The following is a 14726-nucleotide window of genomic DNA, read 5'->3' as shown; positions in this document are numbered from 1 at the left end:
TCATTAATTTAATAAGATGGTTCATAGAATATTTGAATTTTTAGTTTGTCATTTTATCTTTAAGAAAATGACAATTTTACTGATAGTTCTTTACCTTCATTTCTTATCATTATAAGAAATGTTTTTTACCCATTTTTTGCCTCTCTTTTACCCTTGCCTTACTGCAATGTTCAGACTCTTCATTAAAATATAAAAGTGGAAATAGTGAGTATCTTTTTCCTCTTCACCCTCTACAAGTTTTCAACCTGTATTTTTAAATCACCAAATATATTTACCTTCTATGTTTTCTGTAGATATTTCTTGTCATTTAAACCTGGGATGACCCAGAGGGATGTTATGTGGGGGGAGGTGGGAGAGGGGTTCAGGATTGGGAACACGTGTACACCCAGGGCAGATTCATGTTGATGTATGGCAAAACCAATACAATATTGTAAGTAATTAGCCTGTAATTAAAATAAAAATATTTAAATTTTTAAAAAATCACTTTTTGTCCTGGCTTACTGAAAGATTTTTCATGAAAGGGTGTTGAATTTTAGTTAAGTGCTTCTATATGGCTTGTGTTGATATATATATATATATATATATATTTTTTTTTTTTTCTATCATGATTCTTCTTGACAAGATTTAGGATTTATTGTTCTGTCAGCCTCATAAAAGTAAAGGTCACCTTCAATTTTTTTTTTCAGAAATTTTGTGCGAGATTACAGTTATTTCTTTTTTAAAATAGTTATAAAAATTTACTATTAAAAGCATCTGATACTGGAGTTTCCTGTGGCAACATTTTTAAAATAACAAATTTAATTTCTTTAACAGATGCTTCACTAGTAAGATTTTATATATCACTTCTTAAGTAAATTGTAATCTGTGGACATTTGTTCATTCTAACTAAATTATGTTTCCCTTCTTCAAAGTTATTCATAATGATCTTTAGTTATTTGTATTACAGATCTATATTTATGCCATCTTTTCCATTTTTATTTTTGTTATTTTGTTTTTTATCTTTTTTGCCTTGATCAATCTCGTTAAGGATTAACAAATTAACAAATTTCAGTCTTTTCAAAATTCTAATTTTTGACTTTGTCTTTTTCTCTATTCTACAGTAGTTTTCAAATGTCCTTCATTTGTTTTCATTTTAGTATTCCTTTCTTTTTTTTCACACTCATCCTTGAAATAAAAAGTTTTTTTTAAAAAATTCATCCATTCTTCTTTTTATATATGCCTATGTCATATTTTTTTTTTCTTTAAACATTGCTTAAACTATATCCCACAAGTTTTGATCTGTTATATTTTATTATAATTCAGTTCAGTAATTTTCTGTTATCTATGCTGATTCATTTCTTGACCTATGAGTTGTTTAGGAATGTATTATTTAGTTTTCAGGTAGTACACCTTTTTCTAGTATAATTTTATTACTGATTTCCATTTTAATCCCATAATTAGATAAAATAATTTGAATTACTTCAAATATTTTAATATTTCAACTTATTTAAATATTTTAAATTTTGTTGAAGCTTTGTTATAATTCACCACATGGTTGTTTTTGATGAACTTTATATATGTACTTACAAACAAAATACATTCTGTTGTTGTTGAGTGAGTATTCTACATATGTCAGTTTGTGTTATGATCTTCAGAACCTTTTTTTCCCTCTATTTTTGAGTGATTTTCTATCATCTGTGAAGAGATATGCTGATAATTGAAGTCAAAATAATTCCAAATGGATTTCATTTCAATGAATTTTTAGTATTGCCTCACATTATTCTAAATTTTATCCATTCTGGAGAAGATTCAGGTGAGAGATCTATGTCTCGGTCATTGAAATAATCTTTAAATGGATGACAGCAATCCATTTATGGCATAAGTTTATACTAAACACACATCTTGGGCAGCTTTCCAGAATAGTCCATTAACAATTTTTTTTTTTTAAATAAGTGTTTCTAGTTAATGCAATCAAGTGGAAAAACATTTATTTCATATCTAAATATTATTTTTAAATCTAACACTATAGCATTTTTGTGAATGTATATAGTTAAGTATTAAAGGAGCATGATATTTTGATAAAATCTGTGCTTAGCTTTCAATATTAAAAAAAAAAAAAAAGACAACTTCAAATATGCTATCTGGCTAGTTATCCTATAAATTGCAGAAGATGATTCTTATTGTGAACTTTTTCCCTTACCAAATATTCTTAGATTATATTTGGGGTTAACAAATATCAAGTCAGCATTTTTAAATTGAGAGATGTTATATAAAATGGTAATGTTAATGCTTTGGAACTGTTAGAAATTTGACAAAACCAATGCTGTAACCTGCAGTGGCATTTTCTCTGCAACCTACAGCCTCCAGTTTTGGGACAGGTATCTTGATCTTAGTAGCTTCACCCACTTAAGTTCCCTGCCTAGCAAATGTAGAGAGATATTTGTGAGTCCTGCCTTAAATAAAGTTGTGTGATCTTTAAGCATCCTAATAGTCATCATTCAGTCCACATCTTGTCAAATGGAGTGTGTTTGGGCTGCTGATCGAGTGGAGAATATTGCAGATCAAACTATAACAGAGGTTGTGAGGAGCAACTGGCAAATAATATGTGAAGGAGTGTGCATTTCATTTGTAAAACCATAAGTTTGAACGTTATTCTAACAATCACATGCTTGGAGTTTATTAGTGAAATTTTAATTAGGCGGAAGTTATATCTGTGAGTTTTTTAATTAAGAAAAAAGATTGAATACAGAAGAAGAACACAACCCTAATGGTGGTAACAGGACATCAGAAATTGTAGAAATGATGGAAAACAAACTGGACGGAAAGAATGATACCTAATTATTACCTTTAAGGAGCCTTCTTCTGTTCCCCAAGTTCCAGATCTTTGAAGCAGAAAAACAAGGAAAAATTCCCCACAATGAGCAACATATGTATATATTATGTGAGTTACCTGCAATGGTCAGGAAGTTTAGTGCTCAAAATCCAGGGTCTATGCCACATAACATCATTTAATGTTAACATAGCTTAATGGCAGTTTCTGGAATAATGACAATCATTAAAAAAAAAAAAAGTGTCATTTTCTGGAATCAGGATATTCATTTAGAGGGAACCTGAAGGAAAATTCACCTGATCCTAAGTTTCTAAACCATATGAAGTCAGAGGTTATTACATCATTTTGCCTAGAAATGTTGTTAATCTAATTGTTTAAGATAAGGATGCAATTTTCAGAGAGGAAGAAGTTAAACTTTCCAGCATTTGTGGCAGATTAAATAGTTATTGACATTCATTTCTAAAGCGAGAAATAATTCACTGTGGAAGCGATTTGCTTCTTCAGATCCATAGACACAGCCAGGGCAACTGGATTTGGATGTACTTCCAAACTGAAAGAAAATTAATTGCCTAATTTCTCAGAGTCCATGTACATTCTGGGATGTGCTCTGACTGAACAAAACAAAATAGCAAGATTTTAAATACCAAGAGCATTATCTTACACTAAGAAAAATAGATGAAACTAAGTCTTTTTAAAATTACAAGACAGAGAAAGAAACAATTGAAAAGAATGTAACATTTGGATAACTAACTAGACAGAGAAACACAGAAGAAGGTCTCTTTTTTTGAAAAATATGAGTAATTTTTTTTTTCTCCTAAGCCAGTATGACAACATATATCTGCCAGGAAAGTAAAAAATAAAAATGCCTAATACCATAACATTTGAATAATACTATAGTAATCATTGGATTATAGAACTGATATAGCTTAAAAGTTCACAAGAAAACTGTTTCTTCCACCTTAATTTATATATATATAAACATATATATGTTTATATATATGTTCAGATGCAGGTCAAGAATCAACAGTTAGAACTAGACATGGAACAACAGACTGGTTCCAAATCGGGAAAGGAGTATATCAAGGCTGTATATTGTCACCCTGCTTATTTAACTTATATGCAGAGTACATCATGAGAAACGCTGGGCTGGTGGAAGCACAAGCTGGAATCAAGATTGCCAGGAGAAATATCAATAATCTCAGATATGCAGATGACACCACCCTTATGGCAGAAAGTGAAGAGGAACTAAGGAGCATCTTAATGAAAGTGAAAAAGGAGAGCGAAAAAGTTGGCTTAAAACGCAACATTCAGAAAACTATGATCATGGCATCTGGTCCCATCACTTCAGGGCAAATAGATGGGGAAACAGTGGAAACAGTGACAGACTTTATTTTTAGGGGGTCCAAAATCACTTCAGATGGTGACTGCAGTCATGAAATTAAAAAATTTTTGCTCTTTAGAAAAGTTATGACCAAACTATACAGCGTATTAAAAAGCAGAGATATTTCTTTGCCAACAAAGGTCCATCTAGTTAAAACAATGGTTTTTTTAGTAGCCATGTATGGATGTGAGTTGGACTATAAAGAAAGTTGAGCCTAGGATAACTCATGCTTTTGAACTGTGGTGTTGGAGAAGACTCTTGAGAGACCCTTGGAACTGCAGGGAGATTCAACTAGTCCATCCTAAAGGAAATCAGTCCTGAATATTCTAGAAGGACTGATGCTGAAGCTGAAACTACAATACTTTCCACCTGATGTGAAGAACTCACTTACTTTAAAAGGAATCTGATGTTGGGAAAGGTTGAAGGTGGGAGGAGAAGGGGAGAGCAGAGGATGAGATGGTTGGATGGCATCACCGACTCAAGGGACATTAGTTTGAGTAGGCTGGGTGTTGGTAATTGACAGGGAGGCCTGATATGCTGCCGTCCATGGGTTTGCAAAGAGTCAGACATGATTGAGTGACTGAACTGAACTGATATATATATGTCACAACACACATAGATGGAAAAAGTTTTTATAATCTGCTATGACTGTGTTTGTTTGCCCAAATATTATCTGAATGAACAGTTGAAGGTTTCCAAAGACGTCTGCATCTTATTCTTCACCCACCTTGAACTTCCAAAGTATTCCCTGTGAAGAAGTATTATGAAAACATAAACAGTTGGCCTTGAAACTTAAATATATAATTGGAATTTCCCCCTCCCTATCCAGATAAAGAAATAGCTCTTGTTGAAGCCTGAGATAGCTAGTAATTCAAAATCTACTTTATAGTTTTATTTCAAGCCCATTCAGCTCAATATAGACAGAAGTTTAAAGCTAATACCAAATGAAGCCAATGACATATTTTTTAAGCATTTAAGAGAACTCATCAGCTAGTTTCTACTGGCTTTTTTTGTTTGTTTGTTTGGCACTCAGTTGTGTCTGACTCTGTTATGCTATCCACTGTAGCCCTCCAGGCTCCTCTGTCCATGGGATTCTCCCAGCAAGAATATTGGGGTGGGTCATCATGCCCTCCTCCAGGGCATCTTCAGGACCCAGGGATCAAATCCATGTCTTTTATGTTTGCAGCACTGGCAGATGGGTTCTTTACCACTAGCGCCACCTGGTAAGCCACAAGCAGAGAGAAATAAGGTAGTTATAAAGGAGATGAGGAAGTAAAAAGTAAATTACAGGGAGAACAATAGTAGAGAGTATTTGGATGTGGGAAAGAAAGAAACATGAAAGATTTCTTTCACAATGAGCTCACTTGGCTTAATGGTGAATCTCTCTGAAGCAGAATACAAAGGAGGAGGGCCACATTTTGGAGGGAAGATAAAGATATTGGTTTTAGATAAATTAATTGAGATTTCAGTACTTAATAAATGAATCTGTTGTCTCTTCAAAGTATTAATAACTGAGACATCAAGGGCTATGATTAATCAGGAGGATGTTGGCTAATTCCCTGGACTAGGGTCCTACAGGCCCCATGACATGCTGGACTCTGGGGACGATAAGAGGTGCCTAACTGTGAATGGTTAGGAGATCCATCACATCAATTAGGAGCAAGGATCCCCAGTCCAAACAGATGATACTTACGGGTATGAGACAGCAGCTTAAGCCAACTCATACAGTGTATTTAATGTGTCTGTAGTCGTATCAGTGCACCAGTATGAATCAGTCATGGAAATGTGGACTTTCATATTAGATAATGGTAGTGATGCAGTCACTAAGTTGTGTCCTACTGTTTGTAACCCATGGACTATAGCCCACCAGGCTTTTCTGTCCATGGGGATTCTCCAGGCAAGAATACTGGAATAAGTAGCCATTCCCTTCTCCAATGTATTTTCCCCACCCAGGGATCGAACCTAGGTCTCTTGCATTGCAGGCGGATTCTTTACTGACTGAGCCACCAGAGAAGCTCACATATTAGGAGAAGAATCTGTACTACAGGCAGATGTTTGGGAGTTTTTTCTCTTTGCACTAGTGACCAGAGTCCTTCATATGGGTAGAATTTCTACTCTTTCTGTTGTATTATTCAATAAAGCTTTTACTCAATTTCTTACAGGCTTATTTCTCAAAGAACAGGGGATATTCTTTTCTCCGTGCCTTGAACTAAATTAATTAAATGGTTCTTTATATAAAAGTGTCAAACAGAATAATAACCGGAAAAAAAAAAAAAACCTCAAAGACAGATTTACTCATAGGGAGTTTTAAGCAAGTTACTTTTAATTTTCTACTTGGGTTAATCGTTAGACTAGATATCATCTATTTTAGCTTATTAATCATTTCTTTCTTTTCTTCCATGTCTAAAATGCAAAGTGGGATATCTATACTCACAGCATGTCTCAGAGTGTCAAGTAGTGTGAAGAGTCTTAGATTTTATCCTTCTTGCAAGCTAACAGGTGAGCCTGCCACTGTTTTATGGATGCTAGCAGAAGGCATGACACTCCGGAGTCAAATAATTTTATTAATCACAGCAATTCCAGGAGCCAGAATATCAGCATTTTCTTGAGCAAAGTTCCTCAATCTGCAGTTCCCTTGGGACATGGCAAAGATGGCCAGATGAAGCCTGCACGTGAGTGAAATTTCTAATAGGAGAGAAACTTTGAGTTTAGGAAACCTAATCTTTGATCACAGATACTAAGCTTGATTTCCCTTTCATTCCAGACAGAGACACTATTTTACTGTATTGGGCTATGAACAGATCTGCCCTTTGTGTTGAAAGGAGATATTTCTAGCTTTCAAGGCTCTTTGCCGAGTAAACATCATTGAAAGTAATCTTGATCAAGATATGCAGGAAAATAAGAGATTTATAGAAGACTGTCTCCCAGTAATACCTGTCCCTCATTTTTCACAATTCTGACTTCTGGGAAATGTCCTCATAAGAGCACATCTCCACTGACTATTTTGGTTAACTTGACAGACAGTGTCTAGGACCAAATCTGTCCCATTATTCTCCTTCTGCATTTAACCTAGGCTGTTACATGAGTCTAAGCAGCAGGATGAGCCCTTCCTGCAGATTTCAAATATGTACTGGCATGCTGGTCTCTACTGGCTGAACAAATCCCATAAACTATCAGGGTCTACCTTAAAAAGCCATGTTCTATTTTTCAGTTTCTAAATTTTCCATTCCATGAGACATGGATCCAGTGCCCCAGGACTTAGTACTAATACCAGACTCCACCTCTGTGCAAAAAGTGAATTTTAGGAGGAATTCCCTGACTTAGAGCATGAGTTTATGGTAAACAGTGGAGAATGTGTGAGGAGAGGGATAGTTTGAGAGTTTAGGACTGAAAATGCTATCATATTTAGAATAGACAACCAACAAGGACCTACTGTGCAGCATGGGGGACTCTCTTCAATATTCTGTAGTAACCTAAATGGGAAAAGAACTTTAAAAAGAATAGATACATGAATATATATAACCAAATCACTTTGCTATACTCCTGGAATTAACACAACATTGTTAATCAACTGTGCTCCAGTATAAAATAAAGAAGATTTTAAATAAATAAAATTGGGAAAATAGTTCTATGGAACATCACAATTCAAAGGATACCACTGAACTGAGGATAATCTGAAAGTACTCTAAGGCCAGAGGAGAATTTTTTTAAACACTTGAAGATCACTTATAACCGTATCTAATGAGCAAGGCACCATGTTTCTGAAAAGGAGGCAGGTTAATACCTGGTTTGCACCCAAGAACTGTAGTCCGAAGTCCCCAGTTTAGTTTGAATAATTGGCTTAGTACACAAGCACATTTTTATTGAACTTATAAAGATCTGCTATGTTCCTCACTTTCATCTGCATGGCATGGTAATGAATTCAGCCAAATGGTCATTATCTTTATGGTCTAAGACTGCTTATTTAACAAGGTAATCTAGCTAACTTAACTTAAAATGAGTATAGCCTTATTCCCTCCTAAAGGAAATCAACCCTGAATATTCTTTGAAAGGACTGATTCTGAAGCTGAACCCCCAAAACTCTGGCCTCCTGATGCTAAGAACTGACTCACTGGAAAAGAGCCTTATGCTGGGAAAGATTGAAGGACAAAGGAGAAGTGGGTGGCAGAAAATGAGATGGTTAGATAGCATCACCAACTCAATGGATGTGAATTTGAGCAGAATCTGAGAGACACTGAAGGACAGAGGAGCTTGGCATACTGAAGTCCATGGGGTTACAAAGAGTCAGACGTGACTTAGACACTGAACAACAAGGCTTATTTCCGAGACTCCTTTCAGGATGCCACTCGGGGTGTACACTAGTCAGAATGACCTGAAGTTGCCTTTACAGGAAAGAATGAAGCATAATACCTAAGAATGGTGGAGATAGGAGTCTGAAATGGGTGTATATAATCTCCAAGTTGTTCATCCTGATCATTATCCAGGAAGTAATTAAGAGTGTATTATCCCATTCTGGTTACAGTCATATTCAGAGACAAACATCCTTCCTAAATATGTGAACAAAAAAGAACTAAGGTGGCAGTCAGAAAATGTTTTATTGGGTTGGCCAAAAAGTTCATTTTGGCTTTTCTGTAATATCCTATGGAAAATCCCAAACAAACTTTTTGGCCAATCCATCAATTTTGGAAGAGACGTTTCTAATATGCAAACATACCAGATATCTTTAAATGGTAAAAATCATGGAAGATCCACTGAATATCTTGCAAATCATTTATCGTTAAGTGGTTTTTGTGACAAAAGCCTACCAGTATCAGATTTCAGATGATCCAGAAATTGAAAATGACATGTATTATTTTCAAGGGCTGAATAGTATAGCAGAGTCAGCAATTGAGCTACAGCAGCAAATCTCTAAACTAAAAAAGCATCAACAACAGTAATGCATAACATTTCTAGCTCCTGGGGTCTCCTACACCATGTAAGCTGGGTCATCTAAGTATAAAAATTAATGGAGGTTGGCAACTATCACATAAATAACTCCCATAAAAATGATGCCTCTCATTCCGTAGATGAATAATTTCAGCCTCCACCATGCTCTTTCCTATTTAGCATGAGCATTATTTTGATGGACTTCCCTGATGGCTTGGTTGGTCAAGAATCTGCCTGCAGTGCCAGAGACCTGGGTTCAACCCCTGGGTCAGGAAGATCCCCTGAAGAAGGGAATGACAAGCCACTCCAGTATTCTTGCCTGGAGAATCCCATGGACAGAGGAGCCTGGTGGGCTACAGTGCATAGTATCACTAAGAGTTGGGCACAACTGAGCAACTCACGCTTTTATTTTTCTAGGGCCGCTATAACACAGTACCACAGACTGGGTGGCTTAAACAACAGAAATTCATTTTCTCACCATTCTAAAGGCCAGAAAATAAGGTCAAGGTAATTTCTTCTGAGGTCTCTCTCTTTGATTTGCAGATGACTTCCTTCTTGTCTTGTCACATGATGATCCTCTGTGTACATGCACCTTTGATATGTCCTTGTGTGTCCAAATTTCCTCTTCTGAGATGAACACCAGTCAGGTTGGATTAGGGCCCACCTCCGTGCCTTCACTTCACCTTAATTACCTCTCTGAACTCCTATCTACAAATATTGTCATATCCTGAGCTACTTAGTTATAGCGCTGTTGACTAAAAAATATAGTCACAACCTGAAAGTGGAGAGTCATTTTTTCAGTGGCAATGTATAAGACTCCAAGCCTGGGAGACAGCATCACAGTAGCTCTGAGAAAACTGCTCCAAGGAGGCAGGAGCAGAAGTCAGGCTATGTACAAATTTGCAACAGAGCAAGTAGGCAGTCTGAAGATCAAAAATCAAGTATCAAGTTAAGGAATTTAGCATTCTATGTATGGGAAGATACAAGTCTCTGGATTCACTGAATTCATTCCTTTCATATGCACCTCAGCTATCTGGGACTTGCCTGGTGGCTCAGATGGTAAAGAATCTGCCTGCAATGCAGGAGACCTGAGTTTGATCCCTGGGTTGGGAAGATCCCCTGGATAAGGAAATGGCAACCCACTCCAGTATTCTTGCTTGGAGAATTCCATGAACAGAGGAGCCTAGCAGTTGAAAATCCATGGGATCATGAGTCAGGCACAACTAAGCGACTAACTCAATTATCTGGGGGCAAATCCTGTTTCCTTGTTCATTCTAAGGAGTGGTACATACTGCTTCTTGCATTCCCCCAGGTCTTCAGCCATCACCATAGGAGGTGGCAGCATCTGCTGGATCAAAGTTCTGGGAGCCCTCACTCACTTTTCAGTTCAGTTCAGTCACTCAGTTGTGTCTGACTCTGCGACCACATGAGCTGCAGCATGCCAGGCCTCCCTGTCCACCACCAACTCCCGGAACCTACCCAAACTCATAACCATTGAGTCAGTGATGCCATTCAACCATCTCATCCTCTGTTGTCCCCTTCTCCTCCTGCCCTCAATCTTTCCCAGCATCAGGGTCTTTTCAAAGAGTCAGCTCTTTGCATCAGGTACCCAAAGTATTGTAGTTTCAGCTTTAACATCAGTCCTTACATTGAACACCTAGGACTGTTCTCCTTTAGGATGGACTGGTTGGATCTCCTTGAAGTCCAAGGGACTCTCAAGAGTCTTCTCCAACACCACAGTTCAAAAGCATCAATTCTTCAGCGCTCAGCTTTCTTCACAGTCCAACTCTCACATCCATACATGACCACTGGAAAAACCATAGCCTTGACTAGACGGACTTTTGTGGAAAAAGTAATGTCTCTGTTTTTTAATATGCTGTCTAGGATGGTCATAACTTTCCTTCCAAGGAATATGGGTCTTTTAATTTCATGGCTGCAATCACCATCTGCAGTGATTTTGGAGCCCCCACAAATAAAGTCTCTCATTGTTTCCACTGTTTCCCCATCTATTTGCCATGAACTGATGGGACCAGATGCCATGATCTTCATTTTCTGAATGTTGAGCTTTAAGCCAACTTTTTCACTCTCCTCTTTCACTTTCATCAAGAGGCTCTTTAGTTCTTCTTCACTTTCTACTGTAAGGGTGGTGTCATCTGCATATCTGAGTTTACTGATATTTCTCCCAGTGATCTTGATTCCAACCTGTGCTTCTTCCAGCCCAGTATTTCTCATGATGTACTCTGCATATAAGTTAAATAAGCAGGGTGACAATATACAGCCTTGACGTACTTCTTTTTCTATTTGGAACCAGTCTGTTGTTTCATGTCCAGTTCTAACTGTTGCTTCCCGACCTGCATACAGGTTTCTCAAGAGGCCTGTCTGGTGGTCTGGTATTCCCATCTCTTTCAGAATTTTCCACAGTTTATTGTTATCCACATAGTCAAAGGCTTTGGCATAGTCAATAAAGCAGAAATAGATGTTTTTCTGGAACTCTCTTGCTTTTTCCTTCATGTAGCAAATGTTGGCAATTTGATCTCTGGTTCCTTTGCCTTTTCTAAAACTGGCTTGAATATTTGGAAGTTCACAGTTCAGGTATTGCTGAAGCCTGGCTTGGAGAATTTTGAGCATTACTTTACTAGTCTGTAGAAACCAGATATCGCTGAAGGCTGTGATATTTATTGTTTATTGACATGGCAGGAGATATTTTCATTTCACAGAGCTTTAATATATGAATTTTGGAAGGATACAATTCAATCCATAACAGCATGTTTGTTTATATATTCGTGTTCCAAATTGTCCATCTCATCAGGGTTACTACCTTTCATACATTAGATGTCAGAAAAATTTCACTAACTTTCATGGAATAGACTCAGAAAAAGGAGAATTTTAGCAGGCAAGATTCAGCACAGGAAGAAAAGATGGTTTTGCCCATTCTTTCATCCTGCAGAAGGCATGTGAGGGATGGTTTGGGACCCACAAGATGAATATACTATGTAGTGAAGGGACCTTCTTAGAATAAGCATCTGATCCACAGAGAAACACATGCAATTTCCAGATTTGAGTGTCAGGCTGTTTGGCTTGGCTTCTAAGACTTTCAAGAGTTGTCTGGAAGAAGGGGCATCTCGGGCATTGAATGAGTCTCTCATTTCCACAGGAGAGTGTGAGATGCCCTGAGGTAGTGCCTCATAAGCGTCCCACCATCTCTTGTTCAGAGGGGATCACAGAATAATCCTCTAAGACTCAGACAGCAGTTCTTCAAGTCTTTCCCCTGGGATCTATGGAGAATACGCATGAGGTTGTCAGGACAATGTGGTGATGCCAGTCTCCATCCAATTCCCTTGTATCATTTTTCTCACAACCCACGGTCAAGATTCATGATCATTTTCAGAAAAAACCCTACTTTTTGTAACAGCTAGATGTAGTTTTATTGTTTAATTGCTGCTGCTGAGTCGCTTAAGTCGTGTCCGACTCTGTGCAACTCCATAGATGGCAGCCCACCAGGCTCCCCAGTCCCTGGGATTCTCCAGGCAAGAACACCAGAGTTGATTGCCATTTCCTTCCCCAATGCAGGAAAGTGAAAAGTGAAAGTGAAGTCGCTCAGTCGTATCCGACTCTTCGCAACCCCATGGACTGCAGCCCACCAGGCTCCTCCACCCATGGGATTTTCCAGGCAGGAGTACTGGAGTGGGGTGCCATCGCCTTCTGATCCCGTGGACTGTAGCCTACCAGGCTCCTCTGTCCATGGGATTTCTCAGGCAAAAATACTGGAGTAGGTTGCTATTTCCTTCTCCAGGGGATCTTCCCAACCCAGGGATCAAACTCAGGTCTCCTGCATTGGCAGGTGATTTCTTTACCATTCAGATAGCAGGGAAGCCACTACATTTATACTACTTTGTGATAATCAACATCTGTCTGATTCTGATGCAAGAGGAATGATTTCTGGGTATTGGTTTGATTACAAGATGGAACTTGTGTATTCTGTAGACATAATGTGATTCTGGAGCAGTAAAATAACTCATTTTAAGAAAAAAACAAAAAGTTAAGGTTGAAGACAAAGATGCATTAATGGAGATTGCCTGTGATCTTAAATGTTACTGACAGGAATTTGGCCATTCTGTGAGAGGTTACTAGGGTCTTTTGTGCAAAACAAATTTTAGCAGATGTTTTAAATTTCAAAACACCACAGTTCTTTTAAGTCATTTTACACTTAAATTATTCAATGTGGGCAGATAGTTGGAGCCATCTCATTAATGATGGTATCTATGGGTTGTTTTTTCTCTTTTATGTAAATCATGGCAATTGTAATGATAGTTTAGGTCACTTTAGAGGCCTGGAGGCCAGAAACTTTGAAAGAAGCCCAGGACATTTTAGAATTAGAAAAGCTCTGTTCTCCATTTCACTCTAATATGAAAAAAATAGGAGATTGGCACCATCATACTGAGATTAAAATAGACTCATTCAACAAAATGTCTTTTTAGTTGTGACATGTATATTATCTGATTTTGCAAAATCTGAGAAACTGAATCTTATTTCCTGCCATAAAAGCATGTGATTTTAATGTGTGTGTATATATGCATATATATATTCACACAGATAAATTAATGTCATTAGCCAAATGATCATCATTAGTCAAATGATCACATAATTTTAGTTCCTCACCTCTGCAAGTTGAGAAAGAAAATACATTGCATCATAATACCTTTCACTGAAACATTGGAGAAATAGACAGTTTTAATAAGCAATAGTGTTCAAGAGACATTAAAATAGAGTACTAAGCTTCAGCTTGGGAATACACAATGAGGATTAGTCACATTGCTTATTCAATATCATACCCCATAGCATCTAACTAAATCTGTACTATATTTGGATTAACAGCTCACAGTAGAAAAAGAAGAAAATCATTTAATAGTGGGAAGTGATCTGTATTGGTTATCTAATATAGCAGTTTTTAATGTGGGGAGCAAGATTGCTGGGGGGTCTTCAATGCTGTCTGGTGAGATGCTCAAGGATGTTATTTGATATACACCTTTGATCTGTCTCTTATATTTTATTTTCATCTTCAATCTTTTAAATATGTTTGTTTATTAGCATTATGCAAATATAAGTTGTATAGTCACATATGCATATAATTTAAAGAAATATAAACATGTTAATTATGTGTAATTATTTTTGCTTATAAAGATGAGAAAACAATGAATTCAAGAACAAAAGGAATAATATATTCTTTTAGACAAATCATTATGTTATTTTTTGTTCCATGCTTAGAGTATAAAGGGCAAAAAGTATCATATAACTTATATTCTGACAATTGGATGTTCAAAAATATTTCAATGACTCAAAATATTGATAACAGCCAACAAGCTCAAAAGTCAATTATTTAAACATGACTCTGCAAAATTATCTTTCATAATACGTCTTTGTTTCTTATTGCTACTGCAACAAATTACAACAAATTCAGTGGCTTAAACCAACACATATTTGTTCTGGAAGTCTATAATGGGTTAGCAGGACTATGTGATCTGAGACTCTAGGAGAGATTTCATTTTCTCACCCTTTCCAGCTTCGAGAGGCCACCAACAGTCTTTGGCTCATGGCCCTCTTCCTCTGATT

Source organism: Bos javanicus, chromosome 1, assembly GCF_032452875.1.
Source record: "Bos javanicus breed banteng chromosome 1, ARS-OSU_banteng_1.0, whole genome shotgun sequence".
NCBI lineage: Eukaryota > Metazoa > Chordata > Mammalia > Artiodactyla > Bovidae > Bos > Bos javanicus.
Note: the sequence above shows the minus strand (reverse complement) of the source record.